General features: G+C 43.9%; 1 non-coding gene across 1 annotated transcript; it reads left to right on the top strand.

Moving 5' to 3' along the window:
• Nucleotides 1–4298: 4298 nt before the first annotated feature.
• On the top strand, nt 4299–4429 carry LOC116148555 (small nucleolar RNA SNORA18). The gene has a single exon (XR_004132083.1). It is a non-coding gene; the product is annotated as a small nucleolar RNA SNORA18 (small nucleolar RNA).
• The last annotated feature ends 4077 nt before the right edge of the window (nt 4430–8506 follow it).

Below are 8506 nucleotides of genomic sequence, written 5' to 3'. Positions count from 1 at the left end.
GGTACCTATTTCCAAGCCCCACCAGCCAGCTTTCATCCAAGAGGCCATCTGTGATAAAATGTAAAAATCCCTTCTGTTCTGCCCTCAAGAAGCTCCTTCTAGAGTCATAGTCCAGTGAGAGTTGGAGCAGACTTTAGAAGAAAAACTATATATACTTAAGTCTCTAGCAAATTGTCTTCGAGGTTTTTCTTAAATTTCAAACGATAAGCTACTAACTTCTTTATCAAGCAGGCTTTTTTCTACTTTCAGTTAACTGTTTTAAAGTGGTAATTTTTTACTGAAGTACAGTCAGTTACAACATCAGTTTCTGGTGTACAGCATAATGTTCCAGTCATACATATGCATACATGTATTTGTTTTCATATTCTTTTTTCATTAAAGATTATTGTAAGATATTGAATATAGATCCCTGTGCTACAGAGAAGAAATATGGTTTTTTTTAACTCTATTTTTATATTAGTGGCTACCATTTGCAAAGCTTAAACTTCCAGATTTATCCCTTCCCAAAAGTGGTATTTTTAATGTAACCATTATAATCCAGGGACCCAGGTGGTTCAGTCTCAGAGGGACTTAATGTTCAAAATATATAGTCAGTATCCAAAATAAATGAGAAAGGAATTCCACCCTCCACCAAAGCACTAAAATGGACCCTAATAAAGGGTCTGAAGCAGTGCGTAATAAAATTCCCTTTCCTCTCCGATCCTTTTCTCTCGCTGTGCAGCTGCTGTTCCATCACATCCTCGCGCAGTAACCTCCCCTCTGCCCCCCCCCGCAGCATTCCTTCGCCTCCCCCTCCATTGCCCTCTCCCCACAAGACCTGCATCATGCAGACTGACTTCTCATGTCTCTTGGCAAGAGCCATTCCTTTTACAGGAGTGAGGAATCGATCTGCTAATTTGGGGATTCTCTTTAGTAGTTTGTGCGAATCTATCTCAGTGTCTCCTAATTCCTATTTACTGGTCCTGTTGAAGTGGCTTGACCTCAGAGCCGCTCCTCCACATGGCAGTGCTTTGACTGTTTGACGAAAGGTTTGTAAGCCTGTACCCGCTCTCTTTTCTGTCCTCTAAACCAACCATGCCCACTACGGAGTGATTTCTTCTCTGGGCCTTCATCTGAGACATAAGATGGGAAAATACTGTGCAGGAGGAGTAGGTTAAAAGAACAGTCATTGGCTTCATTGTTAGCAAGTATGAAACACTCCAGTATTAATTAAATCAGTCCCTGTTCTAGGCACTGGGGATAAAGTGCCAAACAAAAGCCTACCCTCCAGAGTCTACCTTCTGGTTGACAGAGACTGAAAATTAATTGGCAAACAAACAAATATGTAAAATATCACATAGTACTAAAACTCTGAACAAATTAAAATAAAACATGAGCTAGAGAGTTCCTAGGACTTGGGGTGGCGTTGCTTTCGCTGTGGTGCTCAGGGATGGCCTGGGGAGGATGGGACGTTGGAGGTGAGGCCTGAATGATCTGAAGGTGGCAACCACGGGACGAACTGGAAGTCCAGTGCGAAGACCTGCAGAGGGTGACAGCCGGGCGTGGAAAGGGGAAAGGACAGCATCGCGTGCAGCTGAAGTGCAGTGAACCAGGGCGAGGGTGATGGTGGATCACCCCACGGTGGAGGGATCGGGGATATAAGGTGAGGAGAGCACGGTTTATTCTCAGTGAGGTGAAAAGCTATGTGAACATGTGTGCCAGGGAAATGACAACTGCTTTTGTTTTCAAAAGCTTGCTTGGCTGCCCTGGAGAGAACCAACTGGTGGGAGGCCAGAGAAGGCTGAGACACCTGGCAGCAGTGGGCCAGGCAGGCAACGTGGTGGTTCAGGCAGGTGATGTGGGGAGCTCCAGCTGAATGTGAGAAGTGGAAATGATGAGCAGTGTTCAGTCACGTGGCATCTTTTGAGAAGAACGAGATCTTGATTTTTCCGGGTGAGCTGCCCTGGTCTGTGGTAAAAACCATGTGCACATAGCCATCCTGAAGGCTTCTGTCACAGCCTCTGACATCTGTGGGCTACTATCCAAATAAAAATGCACACATCACCCAAGAAAAAGCTACCAATCTGAGTCACATTTAAGTGTCAATCCAGACTCAGAAAGTAAAGTTATCCCCCCAAAAACTATAATCTTAAAGTATCGATCTTCACCTACATACAGAAAATGTGTTCTATGATCACAGAGTGGTTTAGCTCCTTAAATCCCCCATTGCCAACCTTCTGCCCCTGTGTTGGTCCCACTTACATTCTATAACTAACTTCTACCTTGCCCAGTGCCAGGTTTGGAATCCAGGGCTGTTGGTTTGACTCCAGAGCTCCAGTCACATGGACATTTATAGATGACTCCTCTGTCTCAGTTCCATTCAAGGTGCAGTGTTAGTCTGAGCCAGACCAGTTAATTCCGCATCTCTTGTTTATGCATGACTCTGAAATGTGCATGTGACCCATTTGGCCGCTAAACTGCTGGTGGATAGTCTTCTGCGGACTTCCACTAAAGGATTTATTATCCCTAGGAAAGAAACACTGAAAGAAACAATTTACTTTCTTCCCCTGGACGTTATCATGTCTGGAGGTGAGGCCTATAAATCCCGCAGCCATCTCTGAGCACAGAGCCATCCATAAAATTAAGTCCAGACTGAAGATGACACAATAAAAAGATGGGAAGAATTTGGGTCCTTGGGGATGTTACTCAAGCATTGTTCAAAAAAATTCCTGGAACGTTCCATAATGCTAGGCTTCCAGTTTCATGAGATAAATTTCCTTTCTGCTTAAGCCAGTTTGCATTGTAGCTTTTTTTTTTTTGTTTGTTTTTTTTGTTTTTTTTTTGTTTACAAGCAGGAAAATTCATTCTGCCAGATAGGTTGGGGTTCATTTTGTTTTTAATTCAACAGGGATTTACTGAGCACCCACCATGTGCCATGTTCTACCTGGCCCAGGGCCAGGGTAATGCAGACTAAGTGACTAAGACAACACTGCCAATTCTAGTGACACTTAATGTTCTAATTTAGGGGAGGGGCAGGAAAGAAATAGAAATAGATGGGTTAGCTTTGATAACATCAAATGCTATACAGAAAATAAAGCAGGGTAAGGTGCTAAAAGATAGCTAGCAGCATGAAGGAGGGAAACAGAGCCTAAGAAACTATTAGATATGTGCAGAAGTGGACCAAGTCCAGGGATGAGCACACCTCAGTGTTTATAATAGCAAAACTAATGATCATTACTAGAAATAACCCAGGTGTCCATCTGTGGGGGCCTCATGAGATATCAATCTTGGTGCGTTTATGTGATAAAATAGTATATTGTCAGTGAAAGGCTGGACTGTAAGATTATACCACTTATATGACATTATCTCCCAGGTAAATTATTAATAAAAATTAAAAGCTGAGTGTGGAATAGTATACAGAGTGGTACCCCAATGCTGAGAATTAGAAAAAGGACAGCTGGATACAGATGCAGGTATAAATGTATTTCTGAGTGGATGTGCAACAAAGTTTATCAGTGGCCTTTAGGGGAGGTGAGAAAGGAGAGACTTTTACCTTTTATTTTGTACCTATCTGTACAGTTTTAGAATTTATGTTACCACGTGTCTTTTTAATTTATAGAATAAGTCCATTTTTTAAAGAAATTTTAATGATATCTCGATGTTCCTTCAAGGCAAACCTGAGTCCAGGGATAATTAGTGTAAGTAAATATCCATGCTTAGGAGGAGGGGCTTTTCATAGCCATGACCTCAGAGGAGAAGAACCTGACTTTAAATAGGAATTAGGCAAAAAATGAGGCCATCTGTTCTACCTGGTGTCACCTGGCATCCAGTCCCCCCACCATCAGGGATAAAAGCTGCAGGAAGAGACTCTAGCGCCGAATGCTCTGCGACGACCAAGAGCAGCACCGCATGGGACCAGCTGCCAGGATTATCCACCAGATAATGTCAGGGCAGAGAGACGGTGGGGGAGGATGGAAGAAAAATACGTGAGGACGCTAGACGAGGCCAAAACTCTGAAAGATCATGGGAGTGGCTGAGGAAGGGCCCTCATGGCGGGAATGCTCAGAGGCCTGGAGGTTGATGAAGGCGTGTAAGGTTATTAGCAGGTGCGTCTATGACCTTCCCAGGGATTCCGCTCCCCAGGTGCTTTGATCTGAGCCAGGCCCAGAACCTGTGTTGATTTCACTTAGTGACCTCCCTCTTCACTGAACATGTGTTTTCAAAAGCCCTCATCTGCTCCCTGTCAAACCCCTATTTGTAACACAATCAGCAGGTCTCCCAAGGAGGCTGCCTCAATGCCAACTTCAAGAGCAGAACAGGTTGAGGTCTATCCCGATGGGGTGCTTTCCGTAGACCTGCATCATTGGAAACGCCCCATTGAGTGACTCTGTGGTTTCCTTTACTCACAGAACTGCATGTTAGATCTGTGGGAAAGAACTGCAAGACAGAGTTGCTAAATAAACTATGAAAAACCTAACAGTCACACTTTTTTTATCTTAGGGCTTGGCATATCCCAGTGATCAGTACTGTCTATAGCAGTGTTCAAAGCAAATACAAGTAAATCTTACATTCTAGTAAATAAATAAGTAAAACTGGAGTTTGCCAGATGGTGATAAGTTCTTTGGGAAAAAAAAATAAGGCAGGCAAGTGAGACGAGGAGTGGAAGGGTGCAAAGGAGATGCATTCTGATTCCAAGTAGTGTGGTCAGGAAAGCCCTCACTGAGAAGGTGACAGCAGAGCAACATCCAGGGAAGGGAGGGTCAAATCATGGGATGATTTTGGGAGAAGAGCAGTCCAGGTATGGATAGGAGCAAAGGCGAAGGGCAGGGGGGCGTGTCTGGGTGTCTGGAGCAAGGAGGACAAGTGTCTGGAAAGGCGGAGCAAAGGGGAGTGTGATAAGAAGTGAGGTCAGGGTCACAAGGTGGACGTCAGGGAGCAGGTTGTGTGGGGCCCTGTAGGTCATTGTGGTGACTTGGGGTTTTACTCGGGGAGAGAGGGAATAAAGGGGGAGCTGTCTGAGTTTCCTGTTGTTCCTGTTACAAATGACCGCAAATTTAACAGCTTGAAACTACACAGATTTATTCTCTGACAGTTCTGGAAGTCAGAAGTCTGAAAGCAGTTTTACTGGACTGAGGTTAAGGTCTGGCGAGCTTGGTTCCTTCTGCAGGCTGTGAAGAGAGACTCAATTTCCTGGCCCTTTTCAGGGTCTGGCGGCCACCTGTATCCCTTTGCTTGTGGCCCCATCTTCCATCTTCAGAGTACATTGTCCTCATCCCTGCTTCCATCACTTTCACCTCTGATTCTGACTACTCCAGCATCCTCTTAATAAAGACCATTGTACTTGCATCAGACCTTCCAGATAATCCAAGGTAATTTCCTTATCTCAAGATCCTTAACTTAATCATACCTGTGACATCTCTTTTGCCATATAGAGTAACACACATAGGTTCTGGGAATCAGGACCTGGACAAGTCTGGGAGGCCATCATTCAGCCTGCCACAGATACCTTGATCTAAGTTTCTAAAGAATTCTCTGGCTGCTCCGTAAGAATAGAGTTTGGGGAGTGTGTACCGGCAGAAACAAGGGAACCTGTTAGGCAGCTCTTGCAATACCTCAGGCAAAAGACGATGAGGGTTCAGTTCAGGGTGATGAGAGCAGAGTGGCTGAGAGGTCGTATCTTGGATATGTTTTGAAGATAAAATCACATGGTTTGTTGATATGGGTCATGTAAAAAAAAAAAATAGAAGAGGAAATGATCTCTCTAAGTTTTTAGCCTGAGCAACTGGAAGGATGGATATAGTTTTGTGCCAAAATGGGAAAGGTTATTGAAAGAGCAGATTTAGAGGACAGATCATGAGTTTGCTTATGTGCATTATTACATTTGAAATGCCTACTGAAGGGTCAAACTGAGATGAATTAAATGTTAGGACTTGAACCTAAACAGGCGAGTCAAATTAGCTTTTGCTACAATTGTGCGCTGAGAGTTGTCACCCATCGTAACACTTTAAAAGCCATTGGGCTATGGTTCTTTGCATAAAAGCCACATGGGAACATCGCATGAGCAGGAGAACACGGAAGATGAGCAATAGCAGGGCAGGATTCATGTCCTAACAAAACCCTGACTGTAACACCAGCAAAATAGCATCAGAAAGACCCCAGAGCTCATGTAACCCTACCGCTGCAAATGTACATGCAATTTCTGAGGCCAACGCTGAGATCTACAGAGGTCCTCTTGTATCTTGGTTCAGGGTCCGTTTCAATGGTTTTGAACTCTAGTTTGCATTAGAAACAATGGAAGATCGCTTTGAAGTGCAACTTTCCAGATTCCATGTGAAGAGTCTGACTCAGCAGTTCTGGTGGTGGTGGTGGTGGTGGTGGTGGTGGTGGTGGTGGTGGGGATGGATCTGCAACCCAGATAACAGCGGGGAAGGAGAGAGGAGGGACTGATGGGTTGTGGTAAGTGAAATATGCAGTGGCGATTTAGCTTGGTTTGGTTCGAAGTTAAGAATTTATTGAGGACTTAGCATGGGCAGTTAGGACATCACTTAATCCTCACTACACCCTAAGAAGTGGGGGGAAGTGCTATTATTAGTCTCATTTTACAGATGAGAAGACGAAAGCCCTAAGGAATTAGATGTCTTTCCCAGATCACATAGCCGGTCAAGGCAGAACTGAGATTTTAAACTGGGTTTGTTTGGCTCGGACTCCCATATCCATGCTGGTATCTGGTATTCTGTGTTGGGGATGGTGAATGTGGACTGATGAGTGGTTGGATGGGTTGCATGTGTGAAAAGGGATGATTCTAAGATGCTGTTGATGATGTCTGGGTTTATGTTGGTATTTGTAGATTGAATTTTGGAGCCAGGTTGCCTGATTTCTTTCTTTCTTCTTTTTTATTGAAGTACAGTCAATTACAATGTGTCAATTTCTGGTGCATAGCACCATGTCTCAGTCATGGGATGGATGTGTACAGGGAACTCAGTGATATTTGGGGAGAGGAAGGAAGGAAGGGGGAGGAGAGAGAGAGAAGAAAAAGAAAAGTACTTAGCATATCACCTGACGCATAGTAATAGAAAAAACATACTACTACTATTATTATTAAAGAAATGGATCTTATTTTTTTTATTGAAGTACAGCCAGTTACAATGTGTCAGTTTCTGGTGCGCAGCACAATGTCCCAGACATGCATATACATACACATAAGGAAATGGTTTTTAAATTCCTACTCTAAACCAGGCATTTTGCTAAGCTAGATTTATCAGCCTTACAGCAGAGCATATCTGTATGTTCCTTTAAACCATTGTTGTATTTGGGCTGAAAAAGTTAGGGGGACACAGTAGGAATCCCTAACTCTTAGGGCTTATTGAATTTAGGACTCACAGCTACATTTTCAATGTATTTAGGAAATTCAAATTTCACTGGAACCTGTCCCGTGCACACAACTCATTCTCCAAGGCCACACCAGACAGAGTGACCAAACAGATGGACTCTGCATTGCACCCAGGAGTCCAGCCAACTCCGGCTGCGCTGGCCACATTGGAGAATCTCACAGAAGTTAGGTAGAATTTCCAAATTTGCAAGGGAGAGTGAGATCCTGAGTCCCACTTCCAATTTTGAATCGCGCAGGTTATAGGTTTCAAATGGACTTTCTCATTGTTTGTTTTTGCTTAGCACATTTGCTCCTTTTCTTCTGGGACAAGGAGACATCATCTGGCACCTCTGCCAACCTCATCATCACAATTATCCGCTTGGCAGACGATGGTTGCTTTGGAGAACAGACACAGCTCCCCTAGGGAGTCACGCATACGCACCCCTCTTCTGCAGGTTTGTGGGCCTTGGTGAGGAGGCGACAGGAGGGGTTCTGTGGACCTGGAGAACTTTTAGGACTTTTCACTCTTTCGCCTGCTTGAATTAGCAACTGGGCAGAAATGCCCTTCAACCAAGACTGAAACCAGGGCAACTCCCAAAGCAGAACCATGGTCTGCGTTAGAAAGAAATTCTGAGTCCTCTCTTGGGCATCTGCAATGAGATTTTCAAGAGGGCAGTGCCAGTGACTTGCTCCTCCTTGAAAATATCCATTCTAAACAGACTTGGAACCTGTCAGCCCAGGAGTCAGGTCTTTCCTGTCCTCCTTGTATTGGCAAAATAAATACTGGAATTCAGTTCACTTCACAAAGACTTAGAGAACGTTAGGTCCGATGTGTGGTGGTTACCATGGTAAACAAGCCCCTTCTCTCATGGGGCTCGTTGTCCCATGGGAAATAAAGTCAGGGAAATAATTCATCACAAGTCAGTGTGATGAGAGCTAGGTTGTTATAGGGCAGTTTTTTGAAACTCAGAGATGTTTACCTAATCCAAATTCAGGTAGACAGAAAAACCTACCAAAGGAAGAGGTATCTTAATTTGAATCCTGAATGAAAATATACCTGAAAGAACCCTGAACCGGAAGTCTGGGATCCAGGTTCCTTTTTTTTTTTTTTTTCTTTTCTTTTTTTTTGAGTTATTAGCTTTGGAAACATGGACAAGT

The sequence above is a fragment of the Camelus dromedarius genome, chromosome 27, assembly GCF_036321535.1.
Source record: "Camelus dromedarius isolate mCamDro1 chromosome 27, mCamDro1.pat, whole genome shotgun sequence".
In the NCBI taxonomy this organism is placed as follows: domain Eukaryota; kingdom Metazoa; phylum Chordata; class Mammalia; order Artiodactyla; family Camelidae; genus Camelus; species Camelus dromedarius.
This window is presented reverse-complemented; position numbering and strand designations above follow the sequence as displayed.